Source organism: Mustela putorius, unplaced genomic scaffold, assembly GCF_011764305.1.
Source record: "Mustela putorius furo isolate JIRA1106 unplaced genomic scaffold, ASM1176430v1.1 tig00001397_pilon_pilon_pilon, whole genome shotgun sequence".
Lineage (NCBI taxonomy): Eukaryota > Metazoa > Chordata > Mammalia > Carnivora > Mustelidae > Mustela > Mustela putorius.
The window spans coordinates 55210-63198 of NW_025421728.1; the positions used below are offsets into that span (position 1 = coordinate 55210).

At 38.3% G+C, this 7989-nt stretch overlaps 1 non-coding gene across 1 annotated transcript; it reads left to right on the forward strand.

Moving 5' to 3' along the window:
- Nucleotides 1-7591: 7591 nt before the first annotated feature.
- LOC123394082 lies at nt 7592-7698 on the forward strand. The gene has a single exon (XR_006608840.1). It is a non-coding gene; the product is annotated as a U6 spliceosomal RNA (small nuclear RNA).
- The last annotated feature ends 291 nt before the right edge of the window (nt 7699-7989 follow it).

Here is a 7989-nt window from a genome sequence, read left to right on the forward strand (position 1 = left end):
GGCTTATCAATTTTGATACTAATTTGCTTTGCTGACCAAATACCTGGTATCAAAAGATGGGAAAGCAAAGACTGGAAGCAGTGTTGTGACCATGGGGTCCAGCCCCAAACTATGAAGAAAACACAAAGTGTATAAATCTGAGTAAGTATATATTTACACACCTCTTTAAATAGGTTGTTATCAAAGATTTAATCAATGGGTAATATGCTCCTCGTGGCTGGGAAGCATCAGTTGCCATATATTAAAAACAAAGAAAAGAGGTGTCTGGGTGGCTTCCTCCATAAGTGTCCCTTCTTTTCAGGTCATGATCCCAGGGTCCTGGGATGGAGCCCCACATCAGGCTCTCTGCTCAGTGGGGAAAAACCTGCTTCTCCTTCCCTTCCCTCTGCCCTGCTTATAGTTCCTCTTCCTGTCTCTCTGTCTGTCAAATAAATAAAATATTAAAAAAAAAAACAAAATGTTTTTAAAAGGTCTTTTTTTTTTTTAATTTTCTAGGGGTGCCTGGATGACTCAGTTGTTTAAGCAGATGTTTGCCTTTGGCTGAGGTCATGATTCCAGTGTACAAGGATCCAGCCCTGCATGGGACTACTTGCACCCCAAGGAGCTTGCTTCTTTCTCTCCCTCTGCACGTGATTTACCCCGCTTCTACGCTTCCTCTCTCTCTCTCTCTTTCGCTGTCAATAAACAAAATAAAATCTTTTACTAAATACATAAATAAATAAATAAAAGTTCTAAACCTACTTTCAGTTTAGGTCCCTTAACCAAAATTGCTACTGATTCATTAAAAAAAAAAAAAAAAAAAAAAAGAAAAGATAATTTAGAAAGATGCTTCCGGAGCTAAAAAGCTGTTTAATTTTTTTCAGGATTAAATATAGAAGTGCTTTATAAAGTAAAGGAAAAAATATGCTATATTAACAGTAATCACACTATAACTTTGGTGGTTATATCAAGATAATGAAAAGTGATTTTTAAAGCAAATTTCATTATCAGACATAAAGATCAAGTCAAAATTACAGAAGAGTAAACGGATGAATTCATCAGGGAGTATAATAATTCTTGACTTTTAATACCTAATAACAGATTTGGGGATATATAGGGAAAAACTAAGAACAAAAATCATAACTTCTACCTTAGAAGAGAAATGGAAAAAAATTGCAACACCTTTATTTTAAGATTATATAGACAAATGGTCATCAAATTGGTAAGATATGTAAGACTTGAACAAACTTATCAACTAACTAGATATGCTTGATATTACAGAACACTCCCAACAGCTGCAGACGACATATATCTTAAGCCATGATTTTCTTTGCAAAGGTCAACATTGATAATGTTCTAGTCATACCTCCGTGTACCAGGAAAGTATTAGCATATTTCTTGAAAGACACAGCTATCAAAGCTCCATTGAGAAACCGTAAAGATGGAGAAGGGATTTGCAAATTATATATCTGATAATGGACATCTACTCTGTCCCCACTCCTTCCCCTTAAAACCCCGTGCCTCCTCCAAGCTTCCACATCCTGGAGGAAGACGGCATCTGACTCCCCGTTATTTCAGGGAGCTGTTTCTGCGAGTTCAGGTAGGGTAGGCGCCTCGTGGCTAGAGCATGTCTGCCCCAGGGACAGGTGGCCAAGGAGCTGCTATCTCTTTCGGCCCAGAGGCTCAGGACAGGCATGCTTTCTGCCCAGACTCCATCTTAAGAGTGGAGCACTCGCCCTGCCCTACTCATCCCCTCCTCTCTCTTTAGCAGCCAGGCTTCCCTCTCTCTGCACAGGGAGCGGGAGACACTTGTATTGCCACCGGCTGCTGTGCCTGCCAGGGCCAGCTCTCCTGCTTCGCAACCGTTTCCAGACCAGAAGGCCAATGGCTCCTGCACTTCTCCCTGGGCAGCGTGCTGCACCTTCCACAGATGCTCCTGGGGAGCCCAGTGAAAGACGTGTCCCTTTCCTTAAGGCTCTTTCCACAGGCGCAACCGCGCTTCTCTCTCAGGCAGAGGGGATGCCCAGGAAAAGAGGATTTCGCTCCATGCGGGTTTTATTACACCGTGGTGTGCAGACCAGCTCAGGCAAACAGGAGCATCCCTCAGACTGGACTCTGATTTCTCAAAGAATGCTGTGCTTTCCCAGAGGGGATGCCGGACATAGAGGCTTTCACTCTATGCGTGTTTCTCCCATCCTGCTATGAATACTAGGCCTAGGCAAGCAGCAACAGCAGCCCACAGAACCGACTCTGATTTCCCAGCGACTGCTATGCTTTCCCAGAGGTTTTCAGCTTGGCATGAACCGCACTTCACTGCTGCTTCCTCAGCAAGAATTTGGGTTTTCGTTCTGTCGCGGCAGGGAAGAAGAGCCGCGGGAGAGCTGGTGCCTCTTGGGACTTGCTTTTTCCCGGGCTCCAAGTTCACGCCCGGGGTTCACCTTACTAAGCCGAACTAAGCAGACACAGTCACAACCCTGCAGCAGCGTGCGTGGCCTAGCATGGCACTCTATGCCTATTACCATCTCCTGGGGTAGGTAAGGCTTTGCCTTTTGTCCGGTGCTCAGGCAGACTCGGGGTCTAGGCCAGTCCTTCAGCACATGGGAGAGGAGGCGACAGGATCACTGCACACGACCCGTGCACTGGGATGGGGAACTGTGGGGGACTGTCTCCACTCCTTCCCTGGCACACGCCCTGCCACCCAATTCCCTGCCACATCTTGGTGGAAGACGGCATCTGACTGCCCGTTTCTCCATGGGGCTGTTTCTGCGAGTTCCAGGAATGGCACCTGGTGGCAAGCCCAAGTCTGCCCTTGGGACAGGTGGCCAAGGAGATGCTGTCCCCTTCGGACCAGAGGCACAGGACAGGCGTGCCTTCTGCCCAGACTCCTGCCTTAGAGTGGAGCACGCGACCCTGCCCTAGACGTCGCCTCATGTCTCCTTAGCAGCCAGGCTTCCATCTCTCCACACAGGGAGCGGGTGACACTTGTCTTGCCAGCGGCCTGCTGTTCGTGCCACGGCAGGCTATCCTGCTTCCCGAGCATTTCCCGACCCCAAGGCCCACGGCTCCTTCTCTTCTCCGGGGGCGGCATGCTGCGCCTTCCCCACACTGGCTTCTCTCTCAGGCAGAGGGGATGCTAGGGCAAAGGGTATTTTGCTCCATGCGGGTATCTTCCACCCAGCTGCAGAGACTAGCCCAGGCAAGCAGCAGCAGCAGCCCTAAACCCAACTCTGATTTCCCAAGGAACGCTGTGCTTTCCCAGGGGAGATGCCCAGGCAAAGAGGCTTTTGCTGCTGTATGTGGGTTTCTCCCACCATGAGACTGGGCTCAGGCAAGCAGCAGCAGCCCGCAGAACATTTCTCATCGAATGCTGTGCTTTCGCAGAGGCTTTGGCTTGGAGCGAACAGCACTTCTCTGCTGCTTCCTCAGCAAGGCTTCTGTCGTGTCAGGGAAGTAGAGCTTCGGGAGAGCTGGTGCCTCTTGGGCCTTGCCTTCAGGGGTGCCATGTTCGCCTCTCCTTGGGCCCAGAGGCTCAGGAAAGGCATGCTTTCTGCCCAGAGTCCTTCCTAAGAGAGGAGCACGCGCCCTGCCCACCTCATCCCCTCCTGTCTAAAAAAGTTTTCAAATTTATATCTAGATAGATAGATAGATAGATAGGTAGATGATAGATAGACAGATATCCCAGAAGCTGCAATGCTAGGCTAAGACCAGGCTTTAAAGGGCTTTTCTATGCTCTACTAAATACTTTAAACCATTCATTATATCATAGCTCAGTGTTCAAATCTCCATTTGTTTCCTCAGTTTCCTAATATTTATCTTAAGGTGACCTGATCCAGACTTTTGATCACCTTTGTCTAAATATTTCTATTTAACAAAGTCATTTTTAATACTCAGAGACTAAAACTTAGAAAAATACTCTGATTTTTATCTCACTAGAGTGGAAAATATATAGTTACCCATTAACTAATGATATCCATGTCTACATTAGATCCATGACATTTTTAATTCTTGGGAGCTTTTGGCGAAATGAATTTTTTACGCTTCCTTTAAATGAAGCTTTAAGCCATCGCCACATGAATAAAATTAAAGAACTAAATGAAAACAAGCCAAGTATTTACAGAGTAATAGAATGTGCAGTGGAAAGAGTACAATTCTGAAATCATGAAGCCTAAATTAGTGTGATGCATCTTTATCATCCATGTAATCATAAACCAGTTATCTAAATGTGTTAGCCTCAGTTTTGTCACCCATGAAATGGTGATGATAATACTTATTATGCAGAGTTGTTGTGTGGATGTAATGAAGCATGGAGCACGAGAGTCTCTTATTCCATGCTAAAATGATAGCTATTTTTATACTTTTAATAATTCTAATAATAGTAATTAAATTGTTCAAAATGATAATATTCATTTATATTGATGCATTGTATTGACTCTTCATAGACACATTTACCAAAATAAATTTCATTTTACTTTACCCCCTCTGAGGATATATATTCCTTAATTCAATACGAATCTCATTATGAATAATAATTATCATAATAAATATGCTGATTTTTCTTCTATTTATTTTTAGGGAAGTGTCCTTTACTGTTGAACATAAAGAAACTTAAGCAAGTCTGTCTTATTCAAAATTTGCATGCTGCTTTCTTATGAAACTAGATTATAGAGTTGTATGAAATAAATTCATGCAGTTAAGACATTTATGTTTGGAAAACTGGGTGGTCAGTTTAGTATTTTCAAAAGAAGATTTTAAATTTTAAACCTTAAAACTGAGCTCTTTCAGCCTTATTTATAGACCATCCTTCATGCTTCATAAGTATTCCTTCATTGTAAACTAACTAATAGTGTTTGTCACAGTGTATATAACTAAAAATGGATGTTGTATATCATTATTTCAGAGTTAGTTGCAGTTTTCTACTTCCTTAATTCCTTTTTTGAAAAATAGATTAATTCTACAAAAAAGTTTTTTCCAGCTTTATTGAAAAATAATTGACATATTGTAATTTGTAAATTTAAGAAATGATTTCTTATAACACTGCAAACTTTAACACATTGTGTAAATTTTGTACAATTTGATAAATTGGCATACATCTGTATTGCAATATAATCTACATAAAAATGTTAATACATCTACTATCTCATATAGTTGCCACTGTTTTTTATGCATGTATGGTAAGGAATTTTAAGATCTACTCTCTTAGCAACTTTTATGTATATAGTACAGTAGAGATGAACTTCAGAGGTCTTGTGGGATTTGTTCCAGACTGCCTCAATAAAGCGATTATCTCAATTAACTAAGTCAAATCATTATTTATTTTTTTTGGTTTCCCAGTGCATATAAAAAATAAACACTATACTGTACTGTTCAAAAGCATTATGTCTTTAAGGAAAAACAATGTATATACCTTAAGTAAATTAGTTCTGAGATTTCAGTGGGTCATAATTACTGATCACAGATCACCATAACAAATACAATAATAATGAAAAAACTTGAAATATTGCAAGATTTACCAACATGTGACAGAGAGACACAAAATGAACAAATGTTTAGAAAAATGGTGGCAGCAGACCTATTTTATACAAGATTGCTATAAACTTTCAACTTGTAAGAATGTGATATATGCAAAGTTTAATAAAGGAAAAGAACAATAAAAAAGTATGTATATATTATTAACTATGATCATCATGCTGTACATTAGATCCCCAGAACTTTTTCATATTATAGTTGCAAGTTTGTACCCTTTGACCACCTTATTCCACCCCAGGTTCACCTCCTGTCAACTCAACTCTAAGTTTCCATTAGTTTGCTTTTCCTTCAGATTCTGTATGTAAGGGATATCATAATACATAAATTAAAAAAAATATATAAAATCTTTGAAATATTTCAATTAGTATAATACCTTCAAGATCCATCCATGCTGTTGTAAATGGCAGTATTTCTTAATTTTTCATGGTTAAGTAGTATTCCATAGTATATATTTACCATACTTTTTTATTCATTCATCCATTAATGGATACTGAAGTTATTTCCATCTCTTGCTTAGAGTTAATAATTTTATAATGAACATAAGAGTGCAGATATGTCTTCGAATAGTGACTTCGTTTCCTTTAGATATATACCTAGAGGTGGGATTACTGAATCATATGGTAATTTTACTTTTAATAATATGAATAATCTCCATACTGTTTTCCATACAAATTTATATCCCTATCACAGTGCATAAGTTCCGCATTTTACCCAATATTTACCAAAATTTGTTAGTTTTATTTTTTTGGTAGTATATATTCTAATAGGTAGTAATATCTTGCTGTGTTTTTCAGAGGTAAACAACAACAACAACAACATAATGACTTTGCCCTGAGTTTTTACGTTGAGCACTTTTTAATGCTCCTGTTGGTCATTTATATAACTTTTTTGAAAAAAAAAAAGTCTATTGTGATACTTTTGCTATTTTTTTAATTATATATTATTTTCTATTTGTATCTGTTGGTTATTAACCTCTTTTCAGATATAAGATTTGTAAGTATTTTCTTCCATTCTGTGGATTGTGTTTTCATTCTTTCTCTCTCTTTTGTTTTTTTGGCAATGCAGAAACTTTAGTTTAATGTAATACCATTTATTTATTTTTGCTTCTTTTGCTTGTGTTTTTGGTCTGGTATCCAAAAAATTATTGGCAAGACCAATGTCAAGGAGAATTTTTCCTATGTTTTCCTTTAGGAAATTTAGATTCATGCATCACATTTAAGTCTTTAATCTATTTCAAGTTAAGATTTATGAGTAATATAAGGTTCCAGTTTCATGCTGGTTTATGTGACTATTCAGTTTTAAATATCATTTATTGAACAGACTATCTTTACCCATTATATATGTTGGCCCCTGTCAAATATTAGGTGACTGTATGAAAGGATTTATTTCTGGACTCTCAATTCTGTTCTACTTGTTTATGGGTCTGTTTTTATGCCAGTATACTTTATTGTTTTGAGCATGAGGGCTTTGTAGTATAGTTTCCAATCAAGAGTGTAATTGCGCTTTTTTATTCTTTCTCAGAACTGCTTTAATTATTTGTTGTCTTTTATGGTCTCATATAAATTTTAGGATTCTTTACTTACTTCTGTAAAAACACAATATTGGTTTTTTTTAAAAAGATTATTTATTTATTTATTTATTTCACTGAGAGAGATGACAAGCAGGCAGAGAGGCAAGCAGAGAGAGAAGAGGTAGCAGCTTCCTGCTGAGCAGAGAGCCTGATGCAGGGCTCGATCCCAGGACCCTGGGATCATTACCTGAGCCGAAGGCAGCGGCTTAACCCACTGAGCCACCCAGGCGCCCCTAACATTGGATTTTTGATAGGAATTGAATTTACAGATGGTTTTCGGTAGTATGGACATTTTAACAATGTTAATTCTTACCATTCATAAATATGAGCTATCTTTCCATTTATGTCTCCTTCAATTTCTTTATCAATGTCATAGTTTATGGGGTACAGATCTTTCATCTTCTTAGTTAAATCTTTTCCTAAGTATTTTATTAGTTTTGATGCTATTGTGAATTAGATTGTTCTCTTTATTTTTTCAGACAGTTCATCATTAGAGTGTTAAAATGCTCCTGTCTTGTGCTTACTTTGGCAGCACATATACTAAAATTGGAATGATGCAGAGAAGATTAGCTTGATCACTGAACAAGGATGACATGAAAAACTGGGAAGCATTCCATATAAAAGAAAACTTAACAAAACAAAATTCTTGTCTTTTATATATTGATCTTGTATTTGGCAGCTTTACTAAATTTGTTAATTCAAAATTTTTTGTGAATTTTTTAGGATTCTTTTACATGTAAGTTCATGTTATCCAAAAAAAGAAAATTTTACTTCTTCCTTTTTTTTTTTTTTTTTTGAGTCTTTTATTTCTTTGTGTTCCTTTTTTCTCTGGCTAAGACATCCAGTACTATGTCAAATGAGAATAGTGAAAGTGGACACAATTGTCTTTTTTCTGATCTTTAAGGGGAAAACTT